The 5,000-nt window shown below is 42.4% G+C and overlaps 1 protein-coding gene across 4 annotated transcripts in view; it reads left to right on the forward strand.

Annotated features, from left to right (window-relative positions):
* LOC135112048 (uncharacterized) overlaps nt 1-5,000 on the forward strand; it is a 194,779-nt gene that overhangs the window by 134,441 nt on the left and 55,338 nt on the right. The window contains exon 5 of one of the 4 annotated variants that reach the window (XR_010274019.1): nt 2,216-3,206. The exons of the other annotated variants lie outside the window; for them this stretch is intronic. The gene's annotated coding sequence lies outside the window, so the exon portion shown is untranslated. Of the gene's footprint in view, nt 1-2,215; nt 3,207-5,000 lie in introns of those variants that run through there. 4 annotated transcript variants of the gene reach the window in all.

Genomic DNA, 5,000 nt, shown 5'->3' on the forward strand with positions numbered 1-5,000 from the left:
TGGGTGTGGCGGCACTTCATGTTCTATACCGTAAGGTAGATGTGTACTCTGATGGAATAACGATAGGATAACCTAACGTGCGTGGTGTGGCAAAACTGTGGGGACGATGTGTTGCGAGGGTACTGGTGTGCGGCTGTGACCAGAGGAGAGAGGAAGCCAGAGTGGGAAAGGACTGTAGTAAGTGAAAAATGATTCTATAATGCCGTAGATCTTTGCTAAAATTTTATCCCTTATGTCGTAACAAAATGGAACCGAAAAATCTATAGTGGTGAATAGTAAGTGAAATGTGGTTTGAGATCGCCGTAGACTATGAATGCTGGGACAGATCTATAGGAGATACGTTTTCTTTTGTTATATTCATGGAAGTGCAATAGCTGCAGGTCATTGTGAGGGGTGTTACCGAGACCTCTAGAGTAGATGCCGTAAGCAATAATGTACCGTCGCACGAGTGTTATACATTTTTATTCTCAAAAGAAGCTTCGTTCTACACTGGAACCTTTTGCATTAATTCTACGTATTGCGCTTCCCCGCGGCGAACGTTGCGCCGTAGTAGAAATGAAATAACGGCTTAGGCAACCGAGTCTGTAACTTGCTGGAGTTATTTCTCAATAATATGATAGAAAATACGATTAGTGTCTGCGCGTATGTAATATCGTAACAGGCGACGAATGAGTTCCGTTCATAAAATGTCAGTTTGAAAAATTAATCAAGCTATCTATATACATTTTTCACCACAAACAGTACGGGAGATAATTTTTACGTAAATACGTCGTTCGTTGAACCTTCGGTGCGTAGAATTTAGTGCTGGCAATATATATTCTCTTCACATTTATCCCAAACACATTTGTTTCATTTATTTCATCCCATGCAATATTTCTGGTACATATAAGAGAGAGAGAGAGATGAGAGAGAGACAGAGAGAGAGAGAGAGGACTGGTGGATCGTTCAAATATAGTAGTCCACGGGAACATTTTGTATCCTAAGTTAATCGAACGAAGAGCCTCTCTCGTCTCCTGCTCCGCCTCCTCCTCCTTTCCTGTCGTCCTCTCCCTCCTCCTCCTCCTCCTCCTCCTCCTCCTCCTCCTCCATCATAACTGAATTCGAGGGTTTTTTTATAAGATTTCTTTCATGCTTCAAATAAAACTCTTACAAATTGTCTGTACTGCACTATTGCTTCACATTTCTTCGTTTTTCTTTTTCTTTTTATTTTTCATACGGTGACTCATGGAAAGGGTACAAGACACACACACACACACACACACACACACACACACACACACACACACACACACACACACACACACACACACACACATTCGCTTATCTCCATCAGTGACCTTGTAAGAAATTGGAATAAAGTTTGAATTGTAGCATTTTATTCCAATACAAAGACAAACGAGACATTCTTTATGCCGCCTCTTTTTCTCCTCTCGGTGCTCGAAGTTTCTGACTCTCTGATGAGGTCGTCTCCAAACATCCCTAAGACTCAAAAAAGAACCGCAAATGAAGTAGAAACTTCTCGCCGCTTCCCAGATACGAGTGATTGAACACGTTGATTAGAATTGCAGGACGTGAACCACAGAACCATAATATGTTAATACGCAATACATAGATGTCCTTTGCTCTTGCATCTAAAGGATTCCCGCTATACTGTACCCCTTGGCTATCCAATCAGGTTGTTTCCTCGACTAGCAGACCAATCATGTGAACTTTCGATATGGAAGCCAACCAATCGTGCCTTAGTTTGATGGATTACCAGTCAGCTGCTGAAGGATGTGGGCAGCATGTGAAGTGAAATACATAGAAAACAGTGATAGAAACAGAAGGGAAGAGAACAGATAATACAGGGAAATGGGAAATAGTGTTTAATGAAGATTTCACACTGAACAGTAATTAAGATTATTGACCATGTGGTAAAAAAAAAAAAAAAGTGCATACAAAATATATAAACTGAATGAAATTATAATATAAAAGAAAAAAGAGCACATTTTAACTTAAACGCACAATTTATTTCAATTTATTTTTTACACAAACACTTATTTTTTTTTCTTATTTCCAGTAAAGGATAATTAACCTTTTTCACTCCTACCCTACTTACCCAGCGTAAATACCCTAACAGCACAAAGGAAAAAATTCATTATAATCCGAAACAATTACTGTGCGAGTATTGCTTAATAAATTGCTCAATTAACTGAAATCGATCCCATTCTTTTAGTGTTGTTATGAGGCGAAGGTCACAGCGCCGTCCCTGCCCTCCTGCCGCGGCCTGAAGGAGCTGCAGCGATCGATGAGTCTCCCCTAAAGCAACGTACAGACTTCCGAAGGTCGCTTGTGTTCCGGCGTGACATTACAAGACATGTGTACCGTGGTCCCTGTCCCGTGCTCTTGTCTGCGTGGCTTTTGCTGACTGGTGTTATTGTTGCCTTTACTCCACACACACACACACACACACACACACACACACACACACACACACACACACACACACACACACACACACACACACACACACACACACACACACACACACACACACACACACACACACACACACACAAGAGAGACATTTTTATACCAAGATTCTCGCGTAATATTCTCGTCCACACTTTTGGAATTTCTAAACACACTCTTACCTTCCACCGCTTCCCACTGACACACCGCTGGCTCGAGTTCTTGACCTTAAATGAACTGAAATATCATAACACGAAATGCCATGAAAAAGCGTAAGATAAAACTGCAAGATGATTAAATAGTTTTTGTTCGAACCTACTAATTTCTCTGTGTGTATCTTAAAACTTTTCACTACAAGGGTCGGACGTGTTGAGATTGAGATATAATTGACTGTAGTTTGAAACCCTGTGATCCAAAACTAGTGAAGGGCAGTAGTGTGTGGATATGCACTGGAATGAGGTGTTAGACGCATTTAATTGGCATCTCACTGACGTTGTTGATTCACGTGCAGTAAGGTTTTTTGTTACTTTGATAATGTTAATAAGTGTCCGCTGGTGTTCACTTGTTACTTTGTGGATTGCGTGTCGTGATGTGTGGTGTGGCGTCATGCTCTGTACTGTAAAGTCTGTGTTATGCTCTACGCGGTGAATTTTGTCTGATGCTGTATGCTGTGAAGGTTACATTTTACTTTTGCTGTAAGTTGTGAGTTTTGCGTTATTAAGTGTTGTGTGAAATATATGTTATGCTGTATGAGAGAGGTTTGTGTTATTGTGTGTATGCCTTATGCTGTATGCCACCAGGTTTTCGTTATTTTATGTAATGTGAATGTGTGTAATGATGTATCCTATGAAATTTACGTTTTAATGTATGCCGCGATGCTGGTGACTCTTTGCATCACACACTGCTATACTGTCACACTACTGAGGTATGATATTGATTGCCCACGAGAGGCAGACATAAACCGGCAGACAGATAGACAGACAGACAAAGACAGACAGACACAGACAAGGCATGCGTGTCTGTGTGGGAGTGAGGATATTTTTGCCTGCGAAGTGACGTCATAACCTCGAAAGTCTACGTAATATCATTTTTTTCATTTGTAGCTCAAAGTCACCTGTGTTTATATGCCTTTTGCATCAGTTAATTATTCAGATGCCTGCCTCTGTACATTTTGTTGGATAATATTTGAACAATTCTGTGATACAACTAAGCTTTCACCATCAAAAAATGTGTAATTGTGTACAAAGTTTCGACCGTCTATTCAGGCTCAACTTTCTGGGTCATGAATGGCCTTTGCTGTCGATAGTGAGGAAGAGAAATTTGTTGCCCGTGAAAAGAGAAGGTGTTATTGCTGGGGCCACACTACTATTGCTGCTGTGAAAAATGTAAGGAAAGTAAAAGCATTGCCGAAGGGGCTGGCCAGTGCAGTGCTGGCTTTCTTTTATCCCCCGGCACAGCTCAGCACCTTGACAACGCTGCTGGCACATTGCATTCATCAGCTGACTCACGGATGCCCGAAAGCGCCTCGTCTCTACCGTAAAGAACGGTCACGAGTCCACTTCATTGATTAACGTCTTCGCTTTTTAACGCTCAAATTAGTTAAACCTTTCCCTGGAATTTCAAGCGCTACTTTGTGATGATGAGATTATTTTTTTCTTTAGTTTAATGTTATAACATTTCTTTATCGAGGTGTTCTTTGCTGTCGTCTGGCGGCTCTTCGTCGTTGTTTGTCCTTGAAAGGGGAAATTGCACGAAAGCTTTAGATTCACTCGCGGCGCCCAATTCTCGCGCGAAAAATATCAGCTGGCCGCCTGGTGCCCGTGTAACGTTGTTAGTCTACGCCACCTCGTTGAGCATCGCGTTGTTTCATTTATTTTGTTTTCCGCTCGGAATGTCTCCGCCCCCTCTGTCGTCCCTCGTCGGCTTCACTATCCGGCGCCCCTTTTCCCCTTCTTCTCCCCTCGTGTCCTCTGCCCTTCAATTTTTCTCCCACTCACTTCTCCCCTCTCCTGCTCCTCCTCCCAGGCGCGTCACCGTTGTTGTCACCGTTCTGGACAACAAGGACCTGTCAAATACCTGCCAGTAGTCATCGGAGGCCGCGCATCACACACCTGGGCCATGCGCGCCGAGAGTAGTGACGATAAACACTCCCTAGTCAATTGTGAATAAGGTGTGTGGCGCTTTACGTGCCCGACTCCACGTTCGCGCTTCGACTAATTGCGTAAAAGGTTGTCTTGTTTTTATCGCCAGGAATTGTTACATCCTGATTTCTGAGCGTTGGGGAGAAAAGTTGAGCTATCGTGTGTATCTGCGTCACGTGTGTTTGTTCATCCCCCGCCTTCTCCTGCTCGAGCAATAATCACATTTCATAACAGAGAACAGTGTTTTTTTTTTTTTTTTTTTTTTTTTTTATTCTAGCAAATCTGAAATATATATAAAATAAAGCTGGAGAATTCTTTTACCAAGGACAATACAGAATAAAAGTGACCAACCCCTCGACAGCCACTCCACTGCTCAGCCATCAACTGGTCGCCATTGTCCTGCCCGCT

The sequence above is a fragment of the Scylla paramamosain genome, chromosome 23 (assembly GCF_035594125.1).
Source record: "Scylla paramamosain isolate STU-SP2022 chromosome 23, ASM3559412v1, whole genome shotgun sequence".
Classification (NCBI taxonomy): Eukaryota; Metazoa; Arthropoda; class Malacostraca; order Decapoda; family Portunidae; genus Scylla; species Scylla paramamosain.